The sequence below is a fragment of the Engystomops pustulosus genome, chromosome 5 (assembly GCF_040894005.1).
Source record: "Engystomops pustulosus chromosome 5, aEngPut4.maternal, whole genome shotgun sequence".
Classification (NCBI taxonomy): Eukaryota; Metazoa; Chordata; class Amphibia; order Anura; family Leptodactylidae; genus Engystomops; species Engystomops pustulosus.
This window is the reverse complement of record NC_092415.1, coordinates 17,264,132-17,284,102: the sequence shown is the minus strand read 5'-3', so window position 1 is coordinate 17,284,102 and position 19,971 is coordinate 17,264,132. Positions and strand designations below refer to the sequence as shown.

General features: G+C 41.4%; 1 pseudogene; it reads right to left on the bottom strand.

The window, feature by feature from the left end:
• Positions 1–8,241: 8,241 nt before the first annotated feature.
• On the bottom strand, positions 8,242–8,334 carry LOC140134473 (U2 spliceosomal RNA; annotated as a pseudogene).
• Between the last annotated feature and the right edge of the window lie 11,637 nt (positions 8,335–19,971).

The following is a 19,971-nucleotide window of genomic DNA, read 5'->3' as shown; positions in this document are numbered from 1 at the left end:
GCTTGTCTCTTGATTCTGTACTGCATTTTCCTCTTGGTTTTGACTTATATTTGTTTGTATATTCTTCTATTTGTTTTGATCTGTTTTTGTCTTTTTGTTTTCACTTTGGCGTAGAAAGGTACCGTCGACCAGTTGTCACTGCTTAGGGTGAACAATTATGTAGAGACAACTGGGTAGAGGGCTAGTTTCAGGGCTCACTGTCCGTGTCTGTCCCACCTTTCCTACTTTGTCCGCTCTTACAGCAGCATTACAGACAGATTTTCTAATCCTGCCTAAAACAGTGGGAGAGTAAGAACATTGTTTAATCTACTCGGCTTTCAGCATTTTTTTACAGTAAACTCAGAAAACCCCTTTAAGGAAGTCGGGATAGCAGAATTAACAGTACTACATGGGAGAGCTCCACAGTGGAGAACTAAGCTAAGGACTCAAACCAAAGGGGGAATCTTTTTGAAAATCTAGAAAACAATAGTCTTTTTGTAACCCTTTGAGCCTTCTGGAACGGATCCCCAAGTTTGGAACATTACTTAATTTCCTTCCGTCCTCCTCATGGGAGTTAAGATATTAATCAAACATGTGATTGTTGGTTTTTGTAAACATTGTAAACATTTGCTTATTTTGCTTCTAATCTTAGATATGATGGTGTTTCGGGAGAGGTCTGATTGGGATGACTTGTACAAGATCTTATAAGCAGGTGTTGGGGCGTTACATCCATTGACGTATAATACAACTGTCGAACGTACCATAAACTAGTAGCATTTGGCAGGAGCGCGCTGTAACGAGACTGATCCTGCCAAAAAGTTCTCATGGTCAGGTCACGTCATTGTTAGAAGTCCTCTTTGAACTTTCAAGCAATCTTCAAGGTTATCACTATATTTTAAGATTTTTACATCCAACTTCCATCTGTGAAACTTTATGTGATTTTTTTTTTTTTTTTAAAGAAAGTTGGAATTCAGAAAATGAAAGTAGGAAGCATCCGGGGAAGAGAACAGGAACAGAAGAAATGATGTAGAAGTAATTCAGGAATTCCCCTCAGATGAGTCGGTCCAGAATTCCAGACAGTTCAAAGAAAAATTTCAAAGAAAACATTAGATATTAAGGGGAATTTGGACTATCAGTAATTGAGTGTTGTTGTTTTTTTTCAGAATTTTTTAAATTTGTAGGTTTCCAGAAATCAAAGGAAAGTGATGAATTGTTACGACAACTACTGCCCTGATACAGAAGTAGTCCAAAAATTTTTTCCATCTTTTTTTTTTGGGCACTCTTGCCTGATTGTAGTCTACATAATAAAAGTGCAGAATGTAAAGTCTACTCTAATCAGCCACAATAGTGACTGTTATCATTCCTATGCTGCCTCAGCACAGCATAACATTTCCAGTTAGCGATTATACTATCTGTGCCTGCTGGGAGGACAGTGTGTCTTTCTACAACTTCCTCTCTACCATATGTATATAGTCAGGGAGAATGTACTTCCTCTACATTTTAACCATGTGACAAGAACTAGTATAATCATTAATAGAAACTGTAAGAGTTTGTGCTGCCCCCTGCGGAAAGTCTGTGTATTACAGATTCCCTCAACAGCTTAGTACCTAAGATGGTGACCCCCATAGAAAGTCTTATTATTCACAAGGGGGTCACCACAAGATCTTATTAACCCAACTGAAGAGAAGAATTCCAAGAATTTTCAGTAAGATAAAAGGTAATCAACATTTTGTATATTTGTATATAGTGGTGATGTTGCACTGGGGGTCATTTACTAAGGGCCCGATTCGTGTTTTCCCGACGTGTTACCTCGGGATTACCGGGGTTACCGATTTCCCCCGGGATTTTGGCCGGACCCGAATCCAGCGCAGAGAACGTGCCGCTGGATCGCAAATGGACCGGGTAAGTAAATCTGCCCCACTGTGCGCAACCTGTAGCCCGTATGAGGTTGTAGTGGTCTACCTGCTAAGCCTTTATATAACTCGAGGGGGAAGGTGGCAAGAGCCATGCTGAACCAGAGTAAAGACCAAGCTAAGTAGAAGGTTTTGCTGATTTTACACCACTTTATTTGTTTTATTTTTAGTTTTAAAGTTTTATTTGTCGGGGTTCATCCACCAAAAATTCTGATTTTTACCTGCCCATCACTGATCAAAAAAATTGGACCCACCCCCCTTACTTCATGGATACTAATTGTCAATTATGTAATCAGACTCCTTTCCTGCAGATGTGCTCTGCTACAGCTGCTATGCAATTTCCCCTGATGTAGAAAGTACAGTACTGAATGTCCTACAAATCCTGTCCCAACTAATTCTTCATTAGTAGGAAATAACCGGGATGCCATAAGGACATGTCTGCCTTCTCCAATACCTACCTAGCCATAGTTCTTGAACTGGTTGCCTGGTCAGCCTAGATTAATGGTAACCCACTTGTATTCACTAACATAATAATAAATCATAATAATTCTTTTATTTATATAGCACCTAGAGATTACGCAGCGCTGCACAGAGCTTTCCAAATCAGTCCCTGCCCCCAATGGGGCTCACAATCTAATCAACCTACCTGTATGTTTTGGAGTGTGGGAGGAAACTGGAGGACACCCACGCAAACATAGAGAGAACATACAAACTCTTTGCAGATGTTGACCTTAGTGGGACTTGAACCCAGGACTCCAGCGCTGCACGGCAGAAGTGCTACCCACTCAGCCACCGTGCTGCCCAAGCCCAATATGGTGGTCAATGGCTGCTACGTAAACATCTTTTACTAGGTTTCTTCTGTGAGGGTTTGATTGGCTATTAATCTCATATACACCAAGACCTCATCCTTTTTGGCTGATCTGCCTCCATTGATCTTATGCCTCTAGTTCTCACGCACACAATCCAATGAATAATGAGGTCACTTGCTTACACATCAACACCCTTTGTTCCCATTCCTGCTGTCATCATCAAATTCTTCTTGCTACGACACTCATATCTTCTACTATGAAGGTTTACATGATCTAATTGGCTGCATCTATCATCAGATTTACAGACAGGTCACTTTCTCCTACATAGTAAACATGCTCATCCCCCGCTGCTATACTCATTATTTGGTGGTTACACCAAAAAGGTCACTTTCTTCCCCATCAACATCCTCTCCCCCGTTGCTGCTGTCTTCATCGACTCCTTTGGCTTTGACGCTCATCTCTTCTACTATGAAGGTTTACATGGCTGCCTCTGTCATGAGAATGACATGAGTGGACAGGTCACTTTCTCCTACATTATAAACATGCACATCCCCTGCTGCTATACTCCTTAATAGGTGGTTAAAACAAAAAAGATCACTTGCTTCCACATCAACGGCATCTGCTGTCATCATTGACTTCTTTGGCGACAACACTTATCTCGTCTACTATAAGTGGACCGGTCACTTTCTCCTACATAATAAGCACACACATCCTCTGCTGCTATACTCCTAATAGCTGGTGGCACAAAAAAAGGGGAAAAATAAAGATTGGTTCCTTTAAAAGTTATTGCACACGAAAATGTTTTACATCTCTTCGAGGTTTGTCCGTCACTTTTCCAGTTCACGGTCCTTGGGCGTCAGTGCTGAATCCTGTGCCCTGTGGATGGATAAGAGGTGACAGCACATTTCCAGGAAGGTAAATCATATGCAATAAACCCACCAGGACATGACGTTACACAAAGCCGTCACTGTGTCCTTGGCCTTTCTTATGGTTTGGGTTATTTCACGGTTATTGAGTAATATTTATATGATGTGATATAACCCTGGATAATAATTGGGTGCTGACAAGTCTAAGATATTCAATTTATGACAAGCACTGAAGTGTTACAGCCTACATATAAAAATATAATATCCCTTCTAATAAAATGTACATGAGGATTAAATATTGGGGGACTGCCAGCAGGGCCACATACGGCATTTATTGGAAAACATTCAAATGTCATTTTTTGTGTTTTTTTATTGGAAGTTTCCATAGAAATAACAATAAAACCCAAAGAGAATGGAGGAAATCATAAACCTTTCCTTCACCTTTATTGTATATCTCTGGATTGCCCTGACCATCTGCTTTGGCCCCAGTTCCATAGAGTACTCTGAATTCCCCCTAGAATATTATAATGGAACTTCTGATCAGTGTAGAGCCAATGGGGCTCATTTACTAAGGGTCTGAACGCCGCAATTTCGCACCTGCTGGATATCAGCACACGACCTTAGTGAATCCCGGCAGACCCAAATCCTCGTCGGACAACGCACCGCAGGATCGCGACTGGACCGGGTAAGTAAATGAGCCCCAATGTCTTATGGTCCAATGTCTATTCTTCATACACTTCAGTGGAGAGGTACTGCTGTTTACTTAGCATGTGCCATAGCTGCCATGGACAACAGTACATTCCAGGAACCTAAACATAGATTCATAACCTTATAGAATAGGGGCAATCCGGCAATCTTGGGCTAAGCTCAAGTTTTGTTATGTCTCCGACATATCTTCTTCCAAATATTATACTAATAATTAAAGGGGTTTTCCCACAAACAACTGAGGCCCCATCCACAGGATAGGGCCTATTTTGCTGATCGGTTGGGGTCTTGGGGGGGGGGGGGGCGGATGTACCCTCATCAGACCCCTCTTCGCTCCCCGAGATGATCAAAGCAGCCAGACGTACATGGCCGGGCTGTCCCATTCATCTCTATGGAGCTGATGGAGATTTCTAAAGGAACATACTTGCCAATCTTCATCAGCTCCTTAGAGATGAATGGGGCAGCAACCAGTTGCTCTGTTCATCCTGGGGAGCCACGAGGGGTCCGACAAGGGTACATCAGACCCCCCCATTCTCGTGATCTGTGGGAATCTCATCACTGATACCCCAACTGATCAGCAAATTAGGCCCTATCCAGTTGTTTCGTGGGAGAACCCCTTTAACATATAGTATAATATTTTGAAGATGATATGTTGGAGACTCGACTCAACACAACTCAACTTCACCCCATTCTCGTGATCTGTTGGAGTCTCATCACTGAGACCCCCACTGATCAGCAAGTTAGGCTATATCCTGTAGATAGGGACAATCTTGTTTCATGGGAAAATCCCTTTAACTTCTGATGAGCGTGAACCCCACTTCTTGGATGCTCACCTATGATGAGATTGTGGGTCTAGTGACTTCTGTTCTTCATCTACTTCAGTAGAAAGTTGGCTTTGCTTACTTAGCACATTCAATGTCTCTCATGCACTTCTAAGGAAAGTGAAGCATGCAAGCGGGGTCACTTTTTTATTGGAGCCCCAGACTCCTCCAAAGGGTAAGATCCATTGGAGATCTATGACATATTCTGATGGTAATACAACTACCAACTTCTATTACGTAAGGCCAATTGTAAACACTTCAGTAGGACAACTATGGGAAGCAGAGACCAATCTACTTGAAATCTAATTTGAACATTTCTAAACATTTTTATGGGTATAGATATAGTTACTGTACATAGTTAATAAGAATGAAAAAGCAAACAAAAGTCTATGAACTCCAAGCTGTAATAAATACAAAATTGATCCAGAGGAAGCCAAAAACCACTGAGGTGGACACCAATTACCCCATGCTAGGACGAAATTCTTCCTGACTCTAAATATAGCAATTAGATTGAATCCTGGGATGAACTAAAAAGTAATCTTCTCCCATAAGTTGTACACAAGGAATCTTAAAGGGGTATTCTGACAATCTTGTAATAATGAGATGTATCGTTGCAATATCTCATGGAGATAAAACTGCTCTGATTCCAAACGAGGAAAAAGAAAAATCCAGCTTCAACGGAACCCACGTGAGTATAAAAATGGAAATTTATTCAGAAACTTCTTTAAAAAGTTGAAATCAGCATACAGAAAAAACGCTCAATTGATGTGTGTGCAGGGTAGTGGGGAGACCAACAATCGCCTACGCGTTTCAGAGATACATCTCCTTAATCATGGCTACTATGGAAATACAAACGGGAAGTAGATATACCCATTTACCACAGTCACGTGATGTGCAACGCTGTGATGTCACACATCACGTGTGTGTTTCCATTTGATTGACAACCCTTTCAAATCAAAGTGATACATAAAAGCATAACATTGTGATTAAAAACAAACAAGGCAAGCATTTTATATACACTATGGAACATGCTTAATGATGGCATGCAGGTATAGACTAGTATTGATGAATTACGTCTTGCCTCTTGTTCAGACCTTCGGGAACTCGTGTCTGCAGTGTGAAGATCCAGAAGGTTTCTCTATTGAGAAGTTTCCTTCTGTGGTTGCCTCCTCCTGACAGGACGTGCAACTTTTTCTATAGCGGTAACAGATAGCCCTGAGCAATCACCCTTGTGGATGTTTTGAAAATGCCGGGATACCATAGAGACATTAATGGAATCCTTTTTTCCTGCATCGGATATATGACGACGTATTCTTGTTTTAAGCGAGCATGTTGTACAACCAACGTATTGAAGATCGCAAATAGTGCAGGTGATGAGATATATAACAAACGTTTGGGCTATCTGTTGCCGCTATAGAAAAAGTTGCTCACATCGATTTACTGACACACTCGGCCAGAAGAGTCCTTCTGACGTGAAGGGAGAGACATGATCAGGTCTTGCCGAAGCCTTTAGATTCCTGTTCAGCTTGGAGCGTTCACAAACTCTCTGGCCATGTGTTTTTCCAAAATTATCAGAAAACACTTTTTGATCTTGAACCTCAGATCAGATCAATTCCCCCATTTAGACGCTGTACTATTCAGCCAACCAATCTGAGAGGTTTGTCAGAATGACTAATCAGAGTGAGGACCTATTATTGGCCACAAGAGCTTCAATCATGATACACATTATAGACCATGCCAGAGGTAGAACACACTGCAATGCATTTGTTGTGATCGAGTTGCCCAATTGAAAGTATCCCAGGAGGACTTAACAAAAATGTTAACCACTTTCCATTTTTGTTCATCTTTGGCTACCAAAAATATAGGGATAGTGAATCACATTGTTGTCAAGGGAAATTTAACTTCTGAGGCCAAAATGATGGTAAAAATGGGGGTCCCTTCCATCAAATTGTTGGCAGGTTGGGTATTTGTCCTAAAGGAAGAAGCAGCCGCACTCCATTGCAATCCAGTGAATCTTTATTCATCAGAGTAATGCGCAAACATTCAACACTTGGTTTTAGTCAAGCAAAGACCTGTGTCCTGCCACTCCATTCAATGTTTATGAGAAAGCTGGAGATAGCCCAACGATGGATAGGAAATAACAACTAAACATGGGAAAACCCCAGAGTGTCATGTGAATGGGGTGGGGGGGGGGCAATATTCAGAAAAGTAAGAAACATTGGGCCACATTTACCAAAAGTAGTGCAAACTATACTTGGTGCAGCTGGCCTATCAAGTGTGCAGTATGCCCGATTATCTAAAGTGAAGCACGGTCTACATTAATCTGGCCCAACCTTTTTGGTGCACTTTTACCATAGAATGTGCAACAAAATTATGTTGAGTCGTAGTAATCGGTAGCGCAGGGTCTGACTCTGCAACAGAACACAGAAATAGTGAAGCCACAACACAAAACTGGCGCAAACACATCATAAATACATGCGCAAGCAGTTTTCACATTCAAACAGAAAACTGGGGCGAACACTTCAATAAATGGTGGCCATTGCCGTAGAAGATGAAAGCTCAATGTTGGACTGGCCAACCAGAATACCAGAGGAACCACTGTTGGGTGCTGGATGTCACCTAACCAAACTCTGACCTAATACTGGACCCCATAGAAACAGTAGAAGACAATCTACTTTTGAGGTGGATAAGGTCAACTTCTTGAGGGATGAAAAGGAGTGTGCCCCAGAATTTTGTCTGGTGGGCCCAAGGAACTAAATTTGATCTCCGATTGGTTGGTAAAAACACGTTCGACATGAGACCAGTGAAGTTTCTGGTGTGGTCTGGTGAAAACGATCCTGGACATGTGCATCGAAAACAAATAACCCACCCATGTGAATAAGCAAATGATTTATGTACCTCAAGCTATGAAAATCTGTTCTCTGGGAAGTCTTGGCCTTCCACGGTCCTTGGAACCAAGACTTATTTATTTGCAGCTTGTATGTGTCCATTTCCACAAAGGGGAATACATTCTATGAGTCACGCTCGTGGTAATGGGAAATGCCTGGGATTTCATGAACTATATCAGAGATAATGAAGATGATGCAGTCATCCTATTGTGTCTAGATAGGTTATAGTATTATATTTTATAGCGTTCTCTATACAGACATAGGGGTATCTTAGATTTTTCACATGCTATCAGATATTACAGTGATATGAACAGATAATACGCTTGATCTTAGCCAAAAGGTCATGAAATGATCTGGACTCACTATTGAGTTTACGAGTGATCTTTTGGTTTTTGATGTTTTTTGTCCAGTCAGGTTTTTTTTTTAATAAAGATTGACCTATCAATAGATAAGGGTTCTCCTTGATGAGATCCAGTTTGCTAGTAGTCATTACAGCAATGATTTTTGGTGATGAATTTTCATCAGAAGCGAAGCATAAAAAATTTCGATTTGATTCAGTGCCTGAAAAATGCCATATAGGAACTAAATATTAGATTTGCTCATCTCCAGTCATAAATGACCAATTCTAATTGTTGGCTCGCCCGATTCCTGTGAAGTCCTGTGGCCACTAGGTCCTAGAACTAGTTAGGTTTCAGGGATATGAACTTGCCCTGACTGAATAATGGGCCAATGCAACAAAGTTATTTAGTGCGCCTTCCCATTTGGAAAGGAAGCAATAAGTTAGCAAGTCTTTGATAGCTTCTAGTATTGTCCTGCAAATGTGTCTACTCAGAGTTGGTTTGCTTGTGTGTCTTCAACCTCTGCCTAAATTTCTTGATTCCAATCTATACAGATGTTTACCTGATTAATGTATATGACCCTGTGTCACCTACCCTGACCAATATCCCGTGTACTGTAACACAACAACTGAATGCCCTGACCTCAGCCTTGTAGTGAAAAACAAATCAAGACAGCGCCCTCTAGGGTAGACCAGTGTACAATAACATTGTACCGTCACCGCACCAACGCGTTAGGGTTTACCTTAGAATCTTGTTCGATAGCCTTAAGAGTATCCCACGTGGTTGCTTCTCGCATGCTCAGCTTAGACACAATCAGTCAGTTCAGTATTAGAAATGGCAGTAGATTGAGACTGCAATGGCACCAGGGGATGGTAGTAAATTGTAAGTAGGGTCCACACAGTAGCTTGTTGAATAACGTTATTACACATTCCTGAGGTTGACTTCCTCCTTCATCAGATCCTTCCGATACTAGAACGCTGGTGTGGACAGACTGTCTGTCTGAAGAAGCAGGCAATCCACCTTCTGAACGTGTAATATAAATAAACTGACTGATAAACAAACTGAATGAAGGATGAAGGAGGTAGTTCATCTCCGAAATGCGCAATCTAAACAAACTGAATAATCTGATGAAGAAGGTAGTCCACCTCTAAAACATGTACTCTAAACAAACTGATCTGATGAAGAAGGTAGTCCACCTCCAAAACATGTAATCTAAACAAACTGATCTGATGAAGAAGGTAGTCCACCTCCAAAACATGTACTCTAAACAAACTGATCTGATGAAGAAGGTAGTCCACCTCCAAAACATGTACTCTAAACAAACTGATCTGATGAAGAAGGTAGTCCACCTCCAAAACATGTACTCTAAACAAACTGATCTGATGAAGAAGGTAGTCCACCTCCAAAACGTGTACTCTAAACAAACTGATCTGATGAAGAAGGTAGTCCACCTCCAAAACGTGTACTCTAAACAAACTGATCTGATAAAGAAGGTAGTCCACCTCCAAAACGTGTACTCTAAACAAACTGAATGATCTGATGAAGAAAGTACTCCACCTCCAAAACGTGTACTCTAAACAAACTGAATGATCTGATGAAGAAGGTAGTCCACCTCCGAAATGCGTAGTATAAATAAACTGACTGATATCTGATGAAGGAGGTAGTCCACCTCTGAAACACGTAATCTAAACAAACTGATCTGATGAAGGAGGTAGTCCACCTCCGAAACGCGTAGTATAAATAAACTGACTGATATTCGATGAAGGAGGTAGTCCACCTCTGAAACGCGTAATCTAAACAAACTGATCTGATGAAGGAGGTAGTCCACCTCCGAAACGCGTAATCTAAACAAACTGATCTGATGAAGGAGGTAGTCCACCTCCGAAACGCGTAATCTAAACAAACTGATTTGATGAAGGAGGTAGTCCACCTCTGAAACGCGTAATCTAAACAAACTGATCTGATGAAGGAGGTAGTCCACCTCCGAAACGCGTAATCTAAACAAACTGAATTATCTGATGAAGACGGTAGTCCACCTCCAAAACTTGTAATCTAAACAAACTGGCTGATCTGATGAAGAAGGTAGTCCATCTCCGAAACGCATAATCTAAACAAACTGACTGATCTGAAGAAGGAGATAATCCACCTCCGAAACACGTAACCTAAATAAACTAATGTTATTAAAAAAGCTACTGTGTGGTAACAAATAACCACTATGCCCTGGCGCAATCTCAATCTACTGGGACTCCTACTTGGAGCTTTCTTTATACCTGTGAGCTGCCACTGAACAGGAACTACCCCTTTAGGTAGCATCTTGCTGGTCTACTATTATCCCACAGTTAAACCATGATAATCAGCCAGAGGACCACTTAGCACTTACAGGAGTGGACCTTTAATCTGACCACCAGGGTAGTGTCTCCATACACACTATGGGGGAGATTTATCATACGAGTGCCGGCATGTGATAGCGGCCGTGACCCCCCCGTGTCCTACCGGATACATCAAGAGGCATAATCCTGGCGTAGTTTTACGTAAAAACTTGCAAACACTGGCGTAGAAGCTTTTATAAATCTCCCCCTAGTGTTACCAAAGTTTTTAAGATCTGTATAAAATTCCCATACCACGAGGCAGGAAAAACTAAAATTTTTAGTATGATATTCCCAACAGGATATCATTACCAGGTTGTGCATATACCATAATAACCTACGGCTAGTGATAATGAGCGAGTTACATCCTTGTCACTTGCTAATTACTTCTTCTTCAAGGCAGGGCTCCAGGCAGGATTACAGAGTGTGACGAGAGAGGGGGTCACATATATTTTGTGAAGTTTTTACCTGCACACCATTAGAGCGTTACTCTCTAGTTTTCTCACAGCAAATTCTGTAACTTTCCATCTTCGATCTTGTGCATTAAATTTCTCTTCTGCACAAATTCACAACATATGGGGTATAGAAACAAAGGGTTCAGTTCTACTCGGAAATAAAACAATCACTCGGTCACGGTGTACGATGCTACTTGGACTTTTATCTCTAGCGTAACGTGCTCTGAGTTAGTCACACATGTGCCCGGATCATACAGGATTAACATCACTTTATGTAAGGGAAAGGCTCATCATTGCTAATCAGTACAGATAGGAGAGGTTATCAATATCTCACGTACAGAGCTCCCCCACTTATCTATGTCTCAGACTAGTGGCCAAGTGAAATGACTGCAGATCAGTTTCTATTCATTTGAGTTGAGCTGCAGTAATTCGTCTTGGCCACAACACTACGTAAGGAGCTACGTACTTCCATCTCCATGTATTGGTGCATATTTATAAAGGAGCCAAACACAAAAATCTGTCATAATTAGCATTAAAATGTCTTTGTAACCAGTTTTAGGGCATTTAGAGAGTGATGGGGCACCAAAGAAAACAGATGTGCGCTAAATGAAACAATGGGGGTCATTTACTAAGGCCCCGATTCGCATTTTCCCGACGTGTTACCCGAATATTTCCGATTTGCGCCGATTTTCCCTGTATTGCCCCGGCATTTTGATGCACGCGATCGGATTGCGGCGCATCGGCGCCGGCATGCGCGCGACGGAAATCGGGGGCCGTGGCCGAACGAAAACCCGACGGATTCGTAAAAACCGCCGCATTTTTAAAAAAATTGTGTCGCGGGACTTGCGCTTACCTTCACCAGGTATAGGCTCGTGCATTCCGGTGGGCCTCGGGAAACTTCAACAAAGCAGCAACATCTGGTGGACGGCGGAGGAACTACCTTAGTGAATCGCCGGAAGACCCGAATCCACCGCACATAACGCACCGCTGGATCGTGAATGGGCCGGGTAAGTAAATCTGCCCCAGTGTTTTGGCAATTATACCAGTTTTCTTGTATAAAAGCCCTGATCTGAGCACTCACTATAGCCTGCACCATTCAAGCCTGAACAGTCACTGGCAATAGCGCAATTTAAAGGGGTTGTCCACTTTTAGCAAATAACTGATATGGTTTGTGTAAGGAAAAGTTATACAATTTTCCAATATATTTTCTGCATCAATTCCTCACCGCTTTCTAGATCTCTGCTTGTTATCCTATAGGAAGCTTCTATGTTGAATTCCAGTGGATAGAAATCTGTCCATGGTCATGCGATGGACACGCAAGCCATTATTATAACACAGCTCTGATTACTCTCTGTGCACCTGTGTGACATCACATGACCATAGACAGGTTTCTATACGCTGGAAATAAACATAGAAGCTTTCTATAGCAGGACAGCAAGCAGAGATCTAGAAAACCGAGAGGAATCGATACAGAAAGTGTATTTGAAAAATTAATAACTTTTCCTTATACAAATTATTGTCAATTATTTGTTGGAAGTGGACAACCCCTTTAATGTCAGGCAGGGCCTAGCATAGAATTGAATGCCAACCAACAGTGGCATAACCTGAAGCTTATGGGCCCCAGTTCAAAGTCTGTGCCAGGCCCCCGACGATAATGTAGGGTTTATAGTACTAATTTACTCATTTGGAAAAGTAAAACCTTTGGGCCCCCTAAACCTCTTGGGCCCTGTTGCTGCTGCAACCTCTGCACATCCTCAAGTTACGTCCCTGTCAGCCCTGTCAGCCAAGCCAATTTTCAAGCAGGCCAAAGCCTCCTGATATATTTGGTGGCGCCGGAAGGGGTAGAGCTTTCTTCATATGGCACCTCACAAAGCGAGGTGCAATAGACAGTGTGATAAATCTGGTGTTTGGTTTTTGTCACACAGTAACAGACAGTGGCCATAGAGACCTATTTGGGACACTAAACCATCAGTTTAGGTTATCACAGGTTATATTCAAGGTCTGATTAATCCAAGCTTTCTGAGGAGATTTTTATCCATATCAACCAATAAGAGAGCAGCTCACATTTCCTAAGCAGCCCTGGAATGATGAAAGCTGTGCTGTGATTTGTTGCTATGGGTAACCAGGCCTATGAGGCCCTACAAAACCATATTAACAGTGCTGCCCTTATCTCTGACCACCTGGAATGAGGGGCAAAGTTTTGCCAAGGCTGAATACTCTGCGTTTCTTATCTAACAAACATGGCTGCAATTTTGCACCCCCTCCATCCTTACATAGAAAACATGAGAATGAGAAACGTCCTCACTTCATAATATCATGTTGTTGTCTTGGAGACCAGAAATTTTAGGTGTCACTTCCTACACGGGGAGAGACAGTTGTGCGTCGCCGCCAGACGCGGAGCTAATAATTAAAGCTGACAATGCCAAAAAAGGGGCGAGCGGCCAAGCGCAGGGATTACTATGGCAATGAGAGGGAAGGACGTTACCACTTTATGGCAGGACACAAACACTTTCCCACTCATCTAATATTGCATTGCCTTAAAATATACAGGTTGCCACGCCAACCGATTATTACCGATAAATATTGCGTATTCGATTTCACAGGCGATGCTGTTTTACGGCGCTGACTTTCTAATGCCTGGGCTCTGTGCGTCCTGCCTACTTGCCATTTTACAGTCTGCTCTTCATTGCAGAAACAGCTGCTCCGATCCCCAGGGTGGAAACTTAAAGCCAAGCAGATGTTCATTCATTTTCTCCCCCTTTTTTTTTTTTTGTGGTTGTTTTTGTAGCGTTTTTTCTCTTTGGTCGTTTTGTATTGTGAGAAACTAAGAGGTTAATTGAGGGGACAGGGACTTATGCTGGGGTTAGGGAAGACAGACATTACCTTTAAGTAGGATGATCTCTTACAGGTAATTTCTGTTTTCAGGTAACGGCGTTGGACAGACGAGTTACATCTGTTACGTGGGATGTTTTACTACAAAATGTGAAACTTTTTTCAGAGAGTTGAACTCATATTTTGTCCAGCATCATGGATACCTACTTGCCCATGTTTCGCTAATGGTTTCCTCCTATCAGACTGGATTACTGTCCATGTTGTGATGTTCTTCCTCCTACATCCCTATCACCTGCTAATTTTTAAAGTAAATCTACCATAAAAATCCATCATGATAAACCAGCGACACTTACTCATAGATCCAGGCACAGGGACTGTGGTCATCTTCTTATATTTGTTTATCCATGGCCTCCTTCTTTCTAAAAATTAACGTTTAAAATTATTCTAATGAGCCTGAAGGCCTCTGGGTGTGTTACCAGAGCTCCTCTGCGCTGTAGCTTCACCGGATGTTACACTGTTAAGCAGCCCTTCCCTTCTCTTGACCTCTATATAGGTAAAACTGACCCATCATTACATCACTACTGACAATAGATGATGTCACAGCTTATCTCCTCCCCCTCCCTGTACAATGACCTCTATATAGATAACACTGACCCATCATTACATCACTACTGACAATAGATGATGTCACAGCTTATCTCCTCCTCCCTGTACAATGACCTCTATATAGATAACACTGACCCATCATTACATCACTACTGACAATAGATGATGTCACAGCTTATCCCCTCCTCCCTGTACAATGACCTCCATATAGATAACACTGACCCATCATTACATCACTACTAATAGATGATGTCACACCTTATCTCCTCCCCCTCCTTGTACAATGACCTCTATATAGATAACACTGACCCATCATTACATCACTACTGACAATATATGATGTCACAACTTAACCCCTTCCCCTCCCTGTACAATGACCTCTATATAGATGACACTGACCCATCATTACATCACTACTGACAAGAGATGATGTCACAGCTTATCTACTCCCCCTCCCTCTACAATGACCTTCGTATAGATATTACTGACCCATCATTACATCACTACTGACAATAGATGATGTCACAGCTTATCTCCTCCTCCTCCCTGTACAATGACCTCAATATAGATAACACTAACTCATCATTACATCACTACTGACAATATATAATGTCACAGTTTATCTCCTCCCCCTCCCTGTACAATGTCCTCTATATAGATAACACTGCCCCATTATTACATCACTTCTGACAATAGATGATGTCACAGACTATCACCTCCCCTCTCTGTACAATGATCTCTATATATATAACACTGACAAATCATTACATCACTACTGACAATAGATGTCACAGCTTATCTCCTCCCCCTCCCTGTACAATGATCTCTATATAGATAAAACTGACCCATCATTATATTACTACTGACAATAGATGATGTCACATCTTATCTCCTCCCCCTCCCTGTACAATGACCTCTATATAGATAACACCGACCCATCATTACATCATTACTGACAATAGATGATGTCACAGCTTATCTCCTCCCCCTCCCTGTACAATGGCCTCTATATAGATAACACTGCCCCATCATTACATCACTACTGACAGTAGATGATGTCACAGTGTATCTCCTCCTCCTCCCTGTACAATGACCTCTATATAGATAACACTGACCCATCATTACATCACTACTGACAATAGATGATGTCACAGCTTATCTCCTCCTCCTCCCTGTACAATGTCCTCTATATAGATAACTCTGACCAATCATTACATCACTACTGACAATAGATGATGTCACAGCTTATCTCCTCCTCCTCCCTGTACAATGACCTCTATATAGATAACACTGACCCATCATTACATCACTACTGACAATAGATGATGTCACAGTGTATCTCCTCCCCCTCCCTGTACAATGACCTCTATATAGATAACACTGACCCATCATTACATCACTACTGACAATAAATGATGTCACAGCTTATCTCCTCCTCCTCCCTGTACAATGTCCTCTATATAGATACATAACTGACTCATCATTACATCACTACTGACAATAGATGATGTCACAGCTTACTCCACCCTCTCCCTGTACAATGACCTCTATATAGATAACACTGACCCATCATTACATCACTACTGACAATAGATGATGTCACAGCTTATCTCCTCCCCTCCTTGTACAATGACCTCTATATAGATAACACTGACCCATCATTACATCACTACTGACAATAGATGATGTCACAGCTTATCTCCTCCTCCTCCCTGTACAATGACCTCTATATAGATAACACTGACCCATCATTACATCACTACTGACAATAGATGATGTCACAGCTTATCTCCTCCCCCTCCTGTACAATGACCTCTATATAGATAACACTGACCAGTCATTACATCACTACTGACAATAGATGATGTCACAGCTTATCTCCTCCTTCTCCCTGTACAATGACCTCTATATAGATAACACTGACCCATCATTACATCACCACTGACAATAGATGGAATAACATCTCCCCCCTTCCTGAATATACCTTCATTACAGATGAAAGTATAGGAGGACAGGGGTTAAATTCTTCAATGTTCTATAAATTTCTACTCTTTTTGAATTGTGAAGATCACTTTGAAACATGTTCTTGATGGTGGCTTAACATATGAGATGTATAGCAGCTTCACAAATCAAAGTTTGGCCGTTGTTGTCTCTCGACTGAAAAGACAAATAGAGCTCAGAGTATGAATATCATTTATCCAATAGCAGATGGAGTTGAACGCCTGGATTTAAATGATCCTTTTTGATCAACATGAACTGAACCCACCACTTTTGATGACCATCTCATGTGTATGGGGTCCTTTAGACCGGAAGAAAACTTCATTTCAGAATGTGATTGGAATCTCCATGTCGTCTAACAAGGGAGACTAGTTGAGTCAGATTCTGTTTATTATCCTTATGTCCATTCCATATATGTTAAGAGGCATAACAACTGTTAAAGTTGATGAGACCTTTCTCAATTTGTGATCTCCTCAAGCCCACCTGGTTCTAAACCAACACCCGTAAAATTAAGAATATTCTCAAACTCTTTTTGACAAGTGATTATCTGGAGAACTCTGTTAAGTCCACTTTCCACTTCCCTTTGTTGACCCTGTAAACAAATATTAACCCCCTCAGGTCAAAGCAATGGCCAACGTGATGTATGTTCCTCTTAATGGTTGACCTTCGAATACATGGCTTGGAATTGAGTAATTGTCAAATATGTGTCGATGGGCCAATTTGGGTTGTATTTTACCAACTGTATCCGAGCTTTTTTGTTTGAATGGATTATATGTGAGTGAGGTACGCAGCAATGTTTACCCAGCTGAAAGCAGTTTGGATATAATGAGTGGTCTCCTCAACACTAAGAGACAATGACAACACAGCATAATGAGATAAGTAGACAGCTGCTAATGCTACGTAAACCCCAGATCTTGTCTCACGTGGTGTCTAAGCCTCTCAAAGAGTCTTTATTCACCTCTAGACTTCTGAATGTATTTGGCAGCTCTTGGTGGTTTGGCGTGAATACATCTGACTGTGAGCTTGAGGAGACATCTTGCTTGAACTTGTCTAGTTAACACATGGCAGATTCTTTAATTACATATTCACCCTTAAGGTAAAAATGTTTGTTGGACTGCCACTGAATTTCAGGTGGGAAAAGAACCAACTTATACCCTGGTATATTCTTCGATGTTGCAACATTCAAAAGTCTCGAAAAATTGGTATTATTAATATTGCAAGTTGTTACTTACAGTCTAGTCCAGCACCATGGCCAAATGCGTAACTTGAAGCCTCTGGGATCAACGAATATATCAGAAACAGGCTGTCAAACTTAATATTTGATTTGGATTTGGCCTCTTCAGGGGCAATCCTCCAGCTGACTTCTCTTTTCTTAAAGTGTTCAGTTCACCACCTCTCTCTGCTACCAACCTCTGACCATGGACATGCTATGTCTTCACGGCCAACACAAGTTTTTACTCGTGATAAGGTCATGGGGCCCACTGTATAAACCTGGCAGGTCCATATATTATTGTTAAATATCAGCCACTAGCCAATAAAATTATGTGTTTCTCACATCAAGTCTCTTCACTAGTTGGTGTTTTAGTTATTCCATTGATTTGACCCTGGTTCGACTCCATTCTCCAACTACACCTCTATGTGTTATCTAGTACCACTATTTGCAACTGTTTTTCTCAGTTCCCTTCTGACTACATCCATTTTCTTCAGGGTTTACCAAATTGTAGCTACTCCCATCTCCTCCGAGGACATCTCTTCAAAGAACAAACTTCTTCTATTTAGTTTAGTTTTTACCTATTGGCAGCTATTTGGTGGACTATTACTTGGGTATAACTCTGTGATACGGTCTAAATTCCACAAAAGTCAAGAATCCATCATGAGGTCCAGGTTATAGGACCAGAGAAGGTCTTATGGTGGCCACATACATAGGACGACCCATTTACTGTAAAATGTGGTGTATATACCATGCTGATGGCAGATGTTGGAGCCTGAAGGTTCTGGTCTATCTAATGTAAATATGCCTGTTGTCTACTATGGCTTATTCCCCTCTCCCTATACATGTGTATTGGCCAAGCCCGAGGTAGATTCATGAGGAGGACTAGCTATAGGCTGACAGCCTCAGTTTATTTAGCATCAATCTTACTGTGACACTTGGGGTTTAGTGTCTTCTACTGTCTAAGATATGTGACAGGGCTACGAATAAGAGGATTCCTTCAAGTCAGTTCTTAAGAATTGTCCGTTTATCATGCTCTTATTTAGAAATCCTTTCAAAGAGGTTTCCTTGGCTGAAAAATACTAAAAAAAATATGTCCATAGAATGGATCCTCAGTAGAGGTGACTGGACCTAAGCTTTAGGTTCAGCATCCTCCGTTCAGGAGCTCTGCGTAACCCGGACATGTTGTTTGATGAGCTGCAATCAGCCAACTTTACGCCCTCGGCATCTAGGCATGGCTGTGATTTTCCAGGTGGACACCTGGTGGACATGCCTAATTTTAAGGGCATAACGATTCCTGATTGGCTGCCTGCAGCTCATCAAGCAACATGTCTGAGTTGCTGAATGAAGGACGCCAAACCTAAAGATTGGGTCTGCTCACCTCTAGTCCTCAGTATCAGATAGGTGCAGATAAAGTAACCAGCACCCCCATAGATCAGTTGATCTCTACAGAGAATGGAACAGGAACTCCGTTCTCTGTGTAGAGCTCACAAGAGGTTACTCTAGATCAGCTCCCATTCATTTTTATTGGAACAAAACTGTGGTAACTTGGTTTGACCACTACACAGAGAACGGAGCTGTCCGCTTCCGGTTCCATTCACTTTTTTTTATAAGCTGAAACCAGTTGATCTGTGGGTGTTCTGGGTGTTAGATACCCAACAATCTAACATTGAGGACCTATCCTAAGGATATTTAGCCCAGATATGTAATATTATTCCTCATGCCTAAATACTACAGTTGTAACCCGGCTTTAATAATTCTCAAAATTGTAAAAGTTCCCCTTTGGTAATGTGCAAGTGACATCTTCCGAGGAATGAGAACGATTCTTGATAATCTTATAAAAAGTCTAACTGCTAGTGATAAAATTATAAAATGAGACCCATGAGATAAGTAGCAAATACTTTAATATAATAAATAAATATAAATAAATAAATTTAAAAAATTATTTGAAAGGGATCTAAACAGTTAATGTTTTTTTTCTATAAAGAGTTTTTTTTCCATTCCATTTAATTTTTTCCATGGAATATAAGTCCAACAGAAAATGAGATTTAAAGGGATTTTCCCACAAACAAAAGTTAGGCCCTATCCAAAGGATAGGGCCTAACTTGCTGATCAGTGGGGGTCTCAGTGCTGAGACCCACACAGATCACGAAAACGAGGGTTCCAATGGGGTCCTACATACTTC